The sequence below is a fragment of the Boleophthalmus pectinirostris genome, unplaced genomic scaffold, assembly GCF_026225935.1.
Source record: "Boleophthalmus pectinirostris isolate CB_2022bp ecotype Guang Dong unplaced genomic scaffold, ASM2622593v1 HiC_scaffold_10, whole genome shotgun sequence".
Classification (NCBI taxonomy): Eukaryota; Metazoa; Chordata; class Actinopteri; order Gobiiformes; family Gobiidae; genus Boleophthalmus; species Boleophthalmus pectinirostris.
This window is the reverse complement of record NW_026570971.1, coordinates 1,453,569-1,468,605: the sequence shown is the minus strand read 5'-3', so window position 1 is coordinate 1,468,605 and position 15,037 is coordinate 1,453,569. Positions and strand designations below refer to the sequence as shown.

General features: G+C 42.0%; 2 protein-coding genes and 1 long non-coding RNA gene across 4 annotated transcripts in view; 2 read left to right on the top strand and 1 right to left on the bottom strand.

Moving 5' to 3' along the window:
* crip2 (cysteine-rich protein 2) overlaps positions 1-8,830 on the top strand; it is an 81,837-nt gene extending 73,007 nt beyond the window's left edge. Inside the window, exon 9 of one of the 2 annotated variants that reach the window (XR_008632929.1) lies at positions 8,776-8,830. The gene's annotated coding sequence lies outside the window, so the exon portion shown is untranslated. Of the gene's footprint in view, positions 1-3,399; positions 3,458-8,775 lie in introns of those variants that run through there. The other variant, XR_008632930.1, reaches the window with a different exon arrangement.
* Positions 1-15,037, top strand: part of LOC129410510 (zinc finger protein 271-like) — a 688,773-nt gene that overhangs the window by 378,211 nt on the left and 295,525 nt on the right. The window lies entirely within an intron of this gene.
* Positions 10,043-14,318, bottom strand: LOC129410639 (uncharacterized). The gene is made up of 3 exons (XR_008632953.1): positions 14,230-14,318; positions 12,953-13,033; positions 10,043-10,557 (listed from the first exon to the last, which is right to left on the bottom strand). It is a non-coding gene; the product is annotated as an uncharacterized LOC129410639 (long non-coding RNA).

The following is a 15,037-nucleotide window of genomic DNA, read 5'->3' as shown; positions in this document are numbered from 1 at the left end:
TTATTATATCCTGCATTATATAAGTATTTATTTATTATATAAGTATTATTTATTTATTTTTATTTGATTAATTTGTTCTGTTTCTGGTGCAGCTTCCTGCAGATGTTTTTAGTTGTATTTCATAAGTTCACGTCAAACTCCTCGTAAATCAACACTGGAGCAGTTTGAACGATGAAAACAGAAGAAGAAGAAATATGTGACAGTGTCGTCCTCCTCACGTCTCCTCCTCACGTCTCCTCACGTCTCCTCACGTCTCCTCACGTCTCCTCCTCACGTCTCCTCCTCACGTCTCCTCCTCACGTCTCCTCACGTCTCCTCCTCACGTCTCCTCCTCACGTCTCCTCACGTCTCCTCCTCACGTCTCCTCACGTCTCCTCCTCACGTCTCCTCCTCACGTCTCCTCACGTCTCCTCCTCACGTCTCCTCACGTCTCCTCACGTCTCCTCACGTCTCCTCACGTCTCCTCTCTCACGTCTCCTCACGTCTCCTCCTCTCCTCACGTCTCCTCACTCACGTCTCCTCACGTCTCCTCACGTCTCCTCCTCACGTCTCCTCCTCACGTCTCCTCCTCACGTCTCCTCACGTCTCCTCCTCACGTCTCCTCACGTCTCCTCACTCTCTCACGTCTCCTCCTCACGTCTCCTCCTCCTCACGTCTCCTCCTCACGTCTCCTCTCCTCTCACGTCTCCTCACGTCTCCTCCTCAGTCTCCTCCTCACGTCTGTCTCCTCACGTCTCCTCACGTCTCCTCTCTCCTCACGTCTCCTCACGTCTCCTCCTCACGTCTCCTCACGTCTCCTCACGTCTCCTCACGTCTCCTCTCCTCCTCACGTCTCCTCACGTCTCCTCACGTCTCCTCCTCACGTCTCCTCCTCACGTCTCCTCCTCACGTCTCCTCACGTCTCCTCCTCACGTCACGTCTCCTCACGTCTCCTCACGTCTCCTCCTCACGTCTCCTCCTCACGTCTCCTCACGTCTCCTCACGTCTCCTCCTCACGTCTCCTCACGTCTCCTCACGTCTCCTCACGTCTCCTCCTCACGTCTCCTCACGTCTCCTCACGTCTCCTCACGTCTCCTCACGTCTCCTCCTCACGTCTCCTCCTCACGTCTCCTCACGTCTCCTCACGTCTCCTCACGTCTCCTCCTCACGTCTCCTCACGTCTCCTCACGTCTCCTCCTCACGTCACGTCTCCTCACGTCTCCTCACGTCTCCTCTCCTCACGTCTCCTCCTCACCTCCTCACGTCTCCTCACGTCTCCTCACGTCTCCTCCTCACGTCTCCTCACGTCTCCTCACGTCTCCTCCTCACGTCTCCTCACGTCTCCTCACGTCTCCTCACGTCTCCTCACGTCTCCTCCTCACGTCTCCTCACGTCTCCTCACGTCTCCTCCTCACGTCTCCTCCTCACGTCTCCTCCTCACGTCTCCTCACGTCTCCTCACGTCTCCTCACGTCTCCTCCTCACGTCTCCTCACGTCTCCTCCTCACGTCTCCTCCTCACGTCTCCTCACGTCTCCTCCTCACGTCTCCTCACGTCTCCTCCTCACGTCTCCTCGGGGTCTGAGGCCTGAGACTCAAACAAAACTGCAAACAAAGAGCCCAGTGTGAGGGTGAGGACAGAGGACAGAGGACAGAGGACAGAGGACAGAGGACAGAGGACAGAGGACAGAGGACGAGAGGAAGACGAGGAGGACGAGGAGGAGGAGGGACAGAATGTGGAGAAACGAGACAATGAACGAAACAATCAACAAGAAAAACAAGAAATGCCTCCAGGCTGAGGTCACGGCCGCTCGTTCAACAGTATTTGTCGTTTGTTGGTGTGATTCCCACAGCTGCAACACAAACCCAAAATAAACAATTAAACTCACTAATAAAATCTAAACCATAATAAATCATGATAAAGATAATAAAAAGGAGAAACATTCTTCATGAACAATTTATCCTCAACGATCAAGAGAAGAAAGAACAAAACTAAAAGTCGTTTCAGTCCAATCGACAGGGAAAAAAAAAACTGTTATTAAACATTTTAAAATCTGAATTATTTGGATTATGACGAGAGAAAAGCTGCGTATTTATAATTTTATTTGCCTCCACAAACTATCACCAGACCTGGTTTAGTCCTGGTTTAGACCTGGTTTAGTCCTTTTTTAGACCTTGTATAGTCCTGGTTACACCTGGTTTAATCTTGGTTTAGTCAAAACTTAGTCCTGCTTCTGGTTTTAATCTTGTTTAGAAATGGTTTCGTCAGTGGTTCAGATGTGGGTTTTTATTGTCTTGGTTTAGACCAGTTTTAGTCCTGGTTTTAGACCAGGTTTAGTCCTGGTTTAGTCCTGGTTTAGACCTGGTTTAGTTTTAGTCCTGGTTTAGTCCTGGTTTAGACCTTGTTTTAGACCTGGTTTAGTCCTGGTTTAGTCCTTTTAGTCCTTGTTTAGTCCTGGTTTAGTCCTGGTTTAGTCCTGGTTTAGTCCTGGTTTAGTCCTGGTTTAGTCCTGGTTTAGTCCTGGTTTAGTCCTGGTTTAGTCCTGGTTTAGTTCTTGTTATTGTTTGGATTATGACAGAAAAGTCACATATTTATCTTTTTCACCTTCACAAAATCTCGTTGTAAATCTCGTTCTTACTGTGAGATTCAGATTGTGTAAATATCGTATCAATAGATTTTACATTTACATCTTTATTTTGTTCATTTATTTTAATTTAAATTCCAACCCGTTTGTCTCATTAACCAAAACTGCCGCCTGTTTTTCACTGTGACGACTCTTCTTCAGGTTTCGTGTTTTCGGAGTTGGTTTCTGAGCGTTTCTGGGCTGGAGAAATGTTTTTTCCGAAGCTCCGAGTCTGGAAACATAATCATCGATTGTTACACGAGGAGCTGAGGCCCGTGAACGTCTCGTCCGATTAAAGCTGGAGCCCATCAGCAGCTCCAGTCTGTTCATCCAGACTCCAGCGCTGGAAATACCCCGAGCTTCTGTTTGAGACGCTTTATTTATATCAACCAGTCACCAGGACTAAAGCAGGACTGTATCAGGGTCTAAACCAGGTCTAAACCAGGTCTAAACCAGGACTAAACCTGGACTAAACCAGGACTAAAGCAGGACTAAACCAGGACTAAACCAGGACTAAACCAGGACTAAACCAGGACTAAACCAGGACTAAACTAAACCAGGACTAAACCAGGACTAAACCAGGACTAAACCAGACTAAACCTGGACTAAACCAGGTCTAAACCAGGACTAAACCAGGACTAAACCAGGTCTAAACCAGGACTAAACCAGGTCTAAACCAGGACTAAACCAGGTAAACCAGGACTAAACCAGGACTAAACCAGGACTAAACCAAGACTAAACCAGGACTAAACCAGGACTAAACCAGGTAAACCAGGTAAACCAAGACTAAACCACCAGGACTAAACCAGGACTAAACCAGGTCTAAACCAGGACTAAACCAGGACTAAACCAGGACTAAACTAAACCAGGTCTAAACAGAAAACTGCATCTGTAGAGAAACCAGGACTAAATCAGGACTAGGTCTGGGCGATATGGATCAAAAAATATATCTCGATATATTTTGTTATATCTCGATATACGATATATATCTCCATATATGTTCAAGAAAAAATAACCTCCTAAAACTGAAAACTGCAAAAACAAATCTGCCAAATTCCACAAGGTCTTTTTTTATTGAAGTGTAAGAGGTCGACAGTTCATGCAGGAACATTTAAGTTTACAAAAACCTAATTACATAAATAATAATTTAACTGTAAAATAAAAGAAATAAAACATATTTCCTTCTTTTCATTCATAAATAAAACAACTCAACACAAGCTCATCTTTGCATTAACTCTGTTCTCCAGACCAGAACCAGAACCATGAGCTCCTTCAGCAGAAGAAACTCAGGAGGTTCATTATTTTAACAGATCCATGTTCCAGCGTCAGGATCTGAGGTTTAATCCCACAATCCACTGCAGATCAAACCCAACGATTCAAACACTGTTGAACAAGTGACACTGCAGCAGATTATTAATTAAAATCTTCTACATAAATAAACTTTACATGACTAAACTTTACAACATTTAAACCATAACGAGACTAGATCCACATCAGCCGTTTGACATAATCATGTGTTTAATTCAGTTTTGCCACACGTGTTTACAGTGTTTTTACAGAAACTAAACTTAAAGAGAGACAGAGAGAGACAGAGTGAGAGAGTGAGTGGGCACCGTGGAGCCTCAGTCCCGGCGTGGTCCTTTCGTCTGCGGTCACTCGACAGTCTATGCGGGCACCTTCAGACCAGTCCCGACAAACAGTCCTGGTTTAGTCCTGGTTTAGTCCTGGTTTAGCCCCCCGCTCCTCACTTCTTCTCCGTGCACCGCACTCCTCACCTAAAATATTTCTTGAGGAGTGGATTGTTTCAGACGGAGCACGACTGAAGGACGAGGGGTGAAACACTCCAACATCACCAGAACGAAACTTTACACAGGAAATATCTGCTCCTGGTCTGATTTTACAGTATCAGCGATTTCCCCAAAAAGTTTGACTTAAATATGTTTTTTTCTTCATTATTCGTTTTTTGGCTGCTGCGACTTTTACTTCTAGACTGAAAACTACGACACATATTCACTGGTCTCTTCTTCTTTTCATTGATCCATTATAAGAATGTTTCAAACTGTTCAAAAACACCAGGTGTGATTGGTTGAGGGGGCGGGGTTTGTTCTCTTCATCGTCTCGTTTCTTGTTTAAAATGGATTATAAACGGCGTCGGGGGGGGGGGGAAACCCGCTCGCCGCAGCCCACTGTTTGACGTTCACTTCCATCTTTCCTTTTGGAGCGAGACTCAGAATCCTGTGGGTCTGTGAGGATTTAAACCTCAACCAAATCAAATATTGTGATTTGTGGAGGGGGATTTGAAACCTCAGACCTGGCAACCCCCGACTGTGACTAAACTAATAACACGAAACTACTGAGACGAGCAACAGTCTGAGTCTGAACTTAAACCAGAACGAGAGACTCTGTGTGTCTGTGGTGATGACCTCTGACCCCCGACCTGGTCCAGACCTCCTGGAGTCCTGCTTAGACCTCATTTAGACTTATTTAGACCTGGTTTAGACCTTGTTTAGTCCTGGTTTAGTCCTGGTTTAGTCTTGGCTTTAGTCCTTCACCAAATCAAATCCTGTGATTTATGAGGGGGATTTGAAACCTCAGACTTGGCGCCCGCTGAGTTTGACTAAACTAATAACACGAAACTACAGAGACGAGCAGCAGGTCTGATGGTGAGTTTGTTTATTCATCCCACACAGACCAGGGACGTTGCCTGGCAACAAGCACTTCTTTCACAAGTACTTTACTGCGTCTGTATTACTGCAGTACTTTACTGCGTCTGTATTACTGCAGTACTTTACTGCGTCTGTATTACTGCAGTACTTTACTGCGTCTGTATCACTGCAGTACTTTACTGCGTCTGTATTACTGCAGTACTTTACTGCGTCTGTATTACTGCAGTACTTTACTGCGTCTGTATTACTGCAGTACTTTACTGCGTCTGTATTACTGCAGTACTTTACTGCGTCTGTATCACTGCAGTACTTTACTGCGTCTGTATTACTGCAGTACTTTACTGCGTCTGTATTACTGCAGTACTTTACTGCGTCTGTATTACTGCAGTACTTTACTGCGTCTGTATTACTGCAGCAGTACTTTACTGCGTCTGTCTGTATTACTGCACTGCAGTACTTTACTGCGTCTGTATTACTGCAGTACTTTACTGCGTCTGTATTCACTGCAGTACTTTTACTGCGTCTGTATTTACTGCAGTACTTTACTGCGTCTGTATCACTGCAGTACTTTACTGCGTCTGTATTACTGCAGTACTTTACTGCGTCTGTATTACTGCACTTACTGCAGCAGTACTTTACTGCGTCTGTATCACTGCAGTACTTTACTGCGTCTGTATCACTGCAGTACTTTACTGCGTCTGTATCACTGCAGTACTTTACTGCGTCTGTATCACTGCAGTACTTTACTGCGTCTGTATCACTGCAGTACTTTACTGCGTCTGTATCACTGCAGTACTTTACTGCGTCTGTATCACTGCAGTACTTTACTGCGTCTGTATCACTGCAGTACTTTACTGCGTCTGTATCACTGCAGTACTTTACTGCGTCTGTATCACTGCAGTACTTTACTGCGTCTGTATCACTGCAGTACTTTACTGCGTCTGTATCACTGCAGTACTTTACTGCGTCTGTATCACTGCAGTACTTTACTGCGTCTGTATTACTGCAGTACTTTACTGCGTCTGTATTACTGCAGTACTTTACTCTGGGTGAGTTTTTCTTTTTCTGTTTTAAAGTAAAGACAAAACAAAAACATCTTTATTTGAAATCATCTCGTTCAAACTGTAAAAGAATAAAACACAAAACAACATGAACAAAATCTACAAAACATGAACATGTGAAGATCCTGTGCTCCAGAATGTTCCAAACTACAGCATTAAACTTCTCTATCTCCATGGAGACGGGCAGGCGACAGCACCAGGTCAGGTTACAGGTCAGATCTGTGGAGAGACGTAAGAGTCTGTGTTTATCAATAAAAACACCAGGTAAGAGTCACGTCTGTGGAGACGCGAGCCCCAGTCACAGTAAACACACACACACAAACACACACACACAACACACACACACAACACACACACACACACACACACACACACACACACACACACACACACACACACACACACACACACACACGACACACACACACACACACATCACACACACACACACACACACACACACACACACACACACACACACACACACACACACACACACACAACACACACACACACAACACAAACACACACACACATGAACACACAACACAACACACACAACAGGTTTACTTCATGTCAGAAAAGTGACGCATTGTGGCTTTAAAAACACTCGGCCGTTGTTTTGATTTTGGGTGTTTTCTGCGTTCGCTCTGTCACGATGTCAGAGATGTTATTGTTTTGTCTAGAATGTTCCACCCTAGGGCTTTAACCTGTTTATTATTTGTCACCATGGAGACAACAAGACAAACATACCGAGCCCTCGCGTTAAGTTTTGAGTCAGGTCTGTGGAGAGGCGAGCCCACTCTGGAGGATTTTCTGAGCATTTTAAACAAATAAATGCTCCTGTTCGAGTCTGTTTATTGGCTGAAATGTTACGCAGTGGGGCTTTAAACGTGCATAGCTGTATGTCATGTTTCAGAGGATGGTACGCCACCTCCTCGTTGCCATGGAGATGCTGTTGCTTGGTGTAAAATGTCCCAGAGTGTGACATTAAACTTAAATCTTAAACTTTTCACTCATTTTTCTTTTGAATACAAACACACGTTCAGTGTGTGAGGTCGGCTCGCCTCTCCACAGACCCGACCTGTAACTCAGCAGGATTTTAGTTTGGGGTCTGATCATTTTAATGCCGCGCTGAGGGACATTCCAGGTCAAACAAACAGAGCAGAAACATCTCCATTTTTAGCGTCTCCCCGAAACCAATCCCGTGTAAAAGCGAGAACGTCCCAAACTCCACGGTGAGGAAATCGGCGTCTGGTCTCCACGGCAACGGTCGGAACAAACAAAACAAAAAACAAAAACAAAAAACACGGAGTTTTTTGCGTCCGAGGCTTTAAATAAAAAGTTTGGAGGAAGTTTGAGTCTCTGGAGGCCGAGTGTGGGAACAGCCGCCGGACGAGCGTTTGACGAATGGATTTATAATGTGCGTCTGTTTAAGGCGTTTAAAGAGCATTACGTAACTTTTCTGGTGGAGGGTGGGTTTATATCTACAGTTCCAGGTCAGATCTGTGGAGAGGCGACCCCGCTCACAGTCACAACGTCTGTTTTTCTAAGTATATTTGAGCTTTAAAACCTCCTGTGATTGATTAAATGCTAAAGTGGAGCTGTTTAAAGTCGCACTGTGGAACATTCCAGACAGAGCGCTGACGTCTCCGTGGAAACAAACGGGTGACAGATGCCCGACCGCAAAGTTCCGCAGTGCAGCTTTAGCGTCAGTGTGAGTGAACATGTGGAAAAGACTCGACTCCTCCCAGAGAACGAAAAAAAAAAAAAACTCCTCCAGAAAACAAAGAAACTTTTGTGTCGAGAAAAAGAATCTGAACCAGGACTAAACCAGGACTAAACCAGGTCTAAACCAGGTCTAAACCAGGTCTAAACCAGGACTAAACCAGGTCTAAACCAGGTCTAAACCAGGACTAAACTAGGACTAAACCAGGTCTAAACCAGGACTAAACCAGAACTAAACCAGGACTAAACCAGGTCTAAACCAGGTCTAAACCAGGTCTAAACCAGGACTAAACCAGGACTAAACCAGGTCTAAACCAGGACTAAACCAGGTCTAAACCAGGACTAAACCAGGACTAAACCAGGTCTAAACCAGGTCTAAACCAGGTCTAAACCAGGACTAAACCAGGACTAAACCAGGTCTAAACCAGGTAAACCAGGACTAAAACCAGGACTAAACAGGACTAAACCAGGTCTAAACCAGGACTAAACCAGGACTAAACCAGGTCTAAACCAGGACTAAACCAGGACTAAACCAGGACTAAACCAGGTCTAAACCAGGTTCTAAACCAGGAAACTAAACCAGGACTAAACCAGGTCTAAACCAGGACTAAACCAGGTAAACCAGGACTAAACCAGGACTAAACCAGGTAAACTAAACAAACAGGACTAAACCAGGACTAAACCAGGTCTAAACCAGGTCTAAACCAGGTCTAAACCAGGACTAAACCAGGTCTAAACCAGGTCTAAACCAGGACTAAACCAGGACTAAACCAGGAAACTAAACCAGGACTAAACCAGGACTAACCGGACTAAACTAAACAGGTCTAAACCAGGACTAAACCAGGACTAAACCAGGTCTAAACCAGGACTAAACTAAACCAGGACTAAACCAGGACTAAACCAGGTCTAACCAGGACTAAACCAGGACTAAACCAGGACTAAACCAGGTCTAAACCAGGATAAACCAGGACTAAACCAGGACTAAACCAGGTCTAAAACCAGGACTAAACCAGGTCTAAACCAGGACTAAACCAGGACTAAACAGGAAACCAGGACTAAACCAGGACTAAACCAGGTCTAAACCAGGTCTAAACAGTAAACCAGGTCTAAACCAGGACTAAACCAGGACTAAACAGGTCTAAACCTAAACCAGGACTAAACCAGGTAAACAGGTTAACTAAACAGGACTAAACCAGGTCTAAACCAGGACTAAACCAGGACTAAACCAGGATAAACCAGAAACTAAACCAGGACTAAACCAGGACTAAACCAGGTAAACCAGGACTAAACCAGGACTAAACCCAGACTAAACCAGGACTAAACCAGGACTAAACCAGTCAAACCAGGAAACCAGGTTAAACCAGGACTAAACCAGGAAAAAACCAGGTCTAAACCAGGACTAAACCAGGACTAAACCAGGAAACTAATAAACCAGGTCTAAACCAGGACTAACCAGGACTAAACCAGGTTAAACAGGTTAAACCAGACTAAACCAGTTAAACCAGGTCTAAACCAGGACTAAACCAGACTAAACAGGACTAAACAGGTCTAAACAGGACTAAACCAGGACTAAACCAGGTTAAACCAGGACTAAACCAGGACTAAACCAGGTCTAAACCAGGACTAAACCAGGTTAAACCAGGTCTAAACCAGGACTAAACCAGGACTAAACCAGGACTAAACCAGGACTAAACCAGGACTAAACCAGGACTACAGCAGGATTAAACGGGGTTTTGGTTCAGTTGTTTTATTTATATTTGTAGGTGAGTTTGTTTTGCAGATTTTAAACTAATTTTAAACTTTAAAAAAATAAAATCACAGATAAAATGTCACGTTGCTCCATAAATAAATAATTTATTTATTCATCAGGTTTGGCTAAAAATCACAATAAACATTAAATACATATAAAAAAAAAACACAACTTTCCAAGACAAGGAACTAAAATAGTTGAATAAATAGATTTTAGTTTGATGATGTGGACTCAAAATGTTCTTTTTTTAACACAATATATAATTTAAAGTTTTTATGTGACACAAATGTGACTGTGTGAGGTTTAAGTCGTGTTCTAATGTCGTCTCCTCGTCAAAAACAGAACTGGAGTCGTGTTTGAGTTTTTATTATTCGTCTGTTTACTTCTCCAAACATCAAAACGCTCTGTTCCACCTTGTGATGTCATGAAGTGGTAGTTTTCAAGTGAACATCTCCTTTTTTCCCTTTAGTTCAGTGGAGATCATCAGTTCCAGGACTGAAATGCTCCAGATGATTCTGTTGAAGGTGTTTGGACGTCAGTGGCGTTGAGTTTATTTGATTTCTTTCGTGTCCTGCTTCGTTTGGCTGCTGCCCACACGAGTTTATAAAACACACAAACAATCGTCCGACAGATCACACGTCAAACGCAAAGTGTCGTCTCACGGAGCAGCGGGATTTGAACACAAATCATCCACGATCCGACTTGAAAACATGAAATTTAAACAAATGTTCCCGTCGCTCCTCATCAGACTCTGAAAACAAACACAGAAGAACATTAAACTGAAGAACATTAACACTGAAGAACATTAAACACTGAAGAACATTAAACACAGAAGAACATTAAACACTGAAGAACATGAAACACTGAAGAACAAGAAACACAGAAGAACATGAAACACTGAAGAACATTAAACACTGAAGAACATTAAACACTGAAGAACATTAAACACTGAGGAACATTAAACACAGAAGAACATGAAACACTGAAGAACATGAAACACTGAAGAACATGAAACACTGAAGAACATTAAACACTGAAGAACATGAAACACTGAAGAACATGAAACACTGAAGAACATTAAACACTGAAGAACATGAAACACTGAAGAACATTAAACACTGAAGAACATGAAACACTGAAGAACATGAAACACTGAAGAACATGAAACACTGAAGAACATTAAAACACTGAAGAACATGAAACACTGAAGAACATTAAACACAGAAGAACATGAAACACTGAAGAACATGAAACACTGAAGAACATGAAACACAGAAGAACATGAAACACTGAAGAACATTAAACACTGAAGAACATGAAACACTGAAGAACATGAAAACACTGAAGAACATGAAACACTGAGGAACATTAAACACTGAAAGAACATGAAAACATAAACAGAAGAACATGAAACACAGAAGAACATGAAACACACTGAAGAACATGAAACACTGAAGAACATGAAACACTGAAGAACATTAAACACAGAAGAACATGAAACACTGAAGAACATTAAACACTGAAGAACATGAAACACTGAAGAACATTAAACACAGAAGAACATGAAACACTGAAGAACATTAAACACTGAAGAACATGAAACACTGAAGAACATTAAACACTGAAGAACATGAAACACTGAAGAACATTAAACTCTGAAGAACATGAAACACAGAAGAACATTAAACACTGAAGAACATGAAACACTGAAGAACATTAAACACTGAAGAACATGAAACACTGAAGAACATTAAACACAGAAGAACATTAAACACTGAAGAACATTAAACACAGAAGAACATGAAACACTGAAGAACATGAAACACTGAAGAACATGAAACACAGAAGAACATGAAACACTGAAGAACATGAAACACTGAAGAACATTAAACACTGAAGAACATTAAACACTGAAGAACATTAAACACTGAAGAACATGAAACACTGAAGGAACATTAAACACAGAAGAACATGAAACACTGAAGAACATTAAACACTGAAGAACATGAAACACTGAAGAACATGAAACACTGAAGAACATTAAACACTGAAGAACAGGTCCTGAGACAAAAGACAGAAGGACAGAAAATATATTTCATATTAATCTGTGTGTCGTTCGTTCATTTGTTTTTCAAAATAAAACCAAAAATAAGAAAATGGAAAAAAAAAACAGTTTTCTTCATTATTTGTCTCCAAAATCAAAATGAAAAAAACAGATAAAGATTCGTTTTTTCAGTTTTCGATTTTGTGTTTAAATGAAAAATGAAAAAAAAATAAAATAAAAAACGGTTAAAAAACTGAACCAGAACTGAACTGTTTTCAATCCTGGTCTGGTCCCAGTCTAGTCCTGGTCTAGTCGTGGTCTCTGTCCCAGTCTGATCCTGGTCTGGTCCTGGTCTCAGTCACAGTCTGGTCTCGATCTAGTCCCGGTCTAGTTACAGTCTCGGTTCCGGTCTGGTCCCGGTTTCAATCACAGTCTAGTCCTGGTCTGGTCTCGGTCTAGTCCTGGTCTAGTTGCAGTCTTGGTCCCAGTCTGGTCCCGGTCTCAATCACAGTCTAGTCCTGGTCTCGTCTTGGTCTAGTCGCAGTCTTGGTCCAGGTCTAGTCCTGGTCTGGTCTCGGTCTCAATCACAGTCTGGTCCCGGTCAGTCTTGGTCCTGGTCTCAGTGACTTGGTTCAGTCCGTTTTTTGTTTTTTTGTTTTTTTCATTTTGGTTTTGGAGACAAATAATGAAGAAAATATATATTTTTTAATTTTTGGTTTTATTTTGAAAAACGAATAAACGAAAGAAACACAGATTCATGTTCAGTGTCCAGTAAGAGTTTGTTTACACGAAAAACACTTGAGTAAAAACGACAAAATATTTGATGCGAAGTGTCTTTCGTTTAGACGTGACGGAGTTTTTGGGGCTTAAAAACGTTAAAAAAGTTGAACACACTCTGCTGTAGAGTTTCTGTTTACACTGCCCAAGACACAAAACTCTGGTCACATGAGCTCAGGTCGTGTACGAGTTTACGTCACAAACGTCTCCACCGAGTCGCCTGCGTCAAACACAGTCCAGTTCCACACACTTTCGCGTCATCGTCTGCAGCAGATTTCCTCCTGAAAACACTCGAATAAACACGGAATAAAAAGTGAAAACGCACCGACACTTTTACTTCTTCTGTTCAGACGTCGTCATATAAACGTCGCCTCAAACAAACGCTCCAGTCTCTCCTCATCAGACTCTGCAAACAAACACTGAGAAACATTAGACGAAGAACAGAAGAACTGAAAATACATTTTATTTTCAATATCCTGTGAGTCTGACAGACACATGTGCTGCTCCTCTGGGACGGATGGAAACGTTCTGTCACGACTGTTTTCAGTTTGAGAGAAGAACTCGAGTTAAACCTGTTAAACTTGTGTGAATGAAACAAAAAAACAACAGCTGCAGTGTGTGTGTTTATGACGAGGAAACGACGTTAGAACAGAAACAGAACAGAACAGAACAGAACAGAACAGAAGAGGAAACAGCGTCATGTGGATCTTTAACAAAGATCAGATGTACAAAACATTTTTCAATTTCTTAATTTGAGGAAACAGAATTGAGACGTGAGTGTTTGTGTGTGTGTGTGTGTGTGTTGTGTGTGTGTGTGTGTGTGTGTTTGTGTTGTGTTTGTGTGTGTGTGTGTGTGTGTGTGTGTGAAGTTTAAACAAAGATGATTAAAATTACGAAAAATGAGACAAAACTGTATTATTTATTGTAAAGAAAATGTCAAAGTCATTTGTATTTTCAGTAGAATTTACAGACGTGTCGTCTGTGTTTATGAACAGTGTTGGGAAATTTACTTTTAAAATGTAATCCCCTACAGATTACAGATTACACAAGACAAAATGTAGTTTGTAACATAATCCATTAAATTACTTAAAGTGAGTAATGTAATCTGATTACTATGGATTACTTGATTTGCTGTAGAGAAACAAAGACTCTGACACTTAACCGTATTAAAAATATTATTGAGTGTGTTCACATGCACATCAATAACCCGGTTATGATTGGGTTTTTTCAGTGTCCCGGTTTCTTCATGGTTCATGTAAACGCAGTAACCTGGTTTCAGTGTCCAGGTTATTAGAAACCGAGTTACTGTAGCTGGTTTATTCTGATAGTAACTGTGATACTGTGACATGTAAACGCAGTTTCCCGGTTACTGCAACATAAAGTTGAGTCACATGTGTCCAAAAGACACTTTCCAGTCTTTTCACCACAACAGTAGTGACATAAATAAATTGACCAACATAAATAAAGTGACCAAACGAGTGAAATGACTGTAAAATAAAGAGCTGCACTAAACCTGCACATGTACAATCTGCACTCGTGTGACGCTGAAAAAGCTAAAACATGAACTATCTCCTGTACAACACACACACAGAACAGACTCACCATCATCAGCACCTCTTCTGTCACAAAAACAACTCACATAATCCACAGAGTCGAGTCATTTAGTCCAAAAGAAACTGATCACATCAGCGGCGCAAGGAGCGAGTTGTTTTTATCGCCGCTAACAGTTTATGCTAATTAGCCAAACGGTCTTAAGTTTCGTTTCTGTAAAACATAAACAAATGTGATCAGAGCTGAATGATCTGATCAAACGGGCTGATGTGTCTCTAGTGTTTATGGTTTATATGTTGTAAAGTTGAGTTTATTGATTCTGCGCAGTGGATTGTGGGAGATCTCGTAGCTCCTTAGCTTCTTATGCTAAAGGAGCTCACAGGTTTGTATTTTTCCTGGTTTATGAAATTGATTTAAATTAATATTTGCGCCTGCGCATTTGTAAGATTATGTCAAGAAACCGGGACACAACATTTGATCATGTGACGTGGATATGAGTGTCTCGGTTTCTCAGTGAACATGTAAACACAGTAACACAAATACTGACAGAACCGGGATATGGATCAATAACCGGGTTATTGATGAACATGTGACACACTCACTGATAGACACGTCCACACAGCAGGATTTAGTCCTGTTAAATCCTAGTATAGACCTGGTTTAGACCTGGTTTAGTCCTAGTTTAGACCTGGTTTAGATCTAGTTTAAATCTAGTTTAGACTTGGTTTTAGTCCTGGTTTAGTCCTGGTTTTAGTCCTGGTTTAGACCTGGTTTAGATCTAATTTAGACCTGGTTTAGACTTGGTTTTAGTCCTGGTTTAGTCCTGGTTTAGACCTGGTTTAGATCTAATTTAGACCTG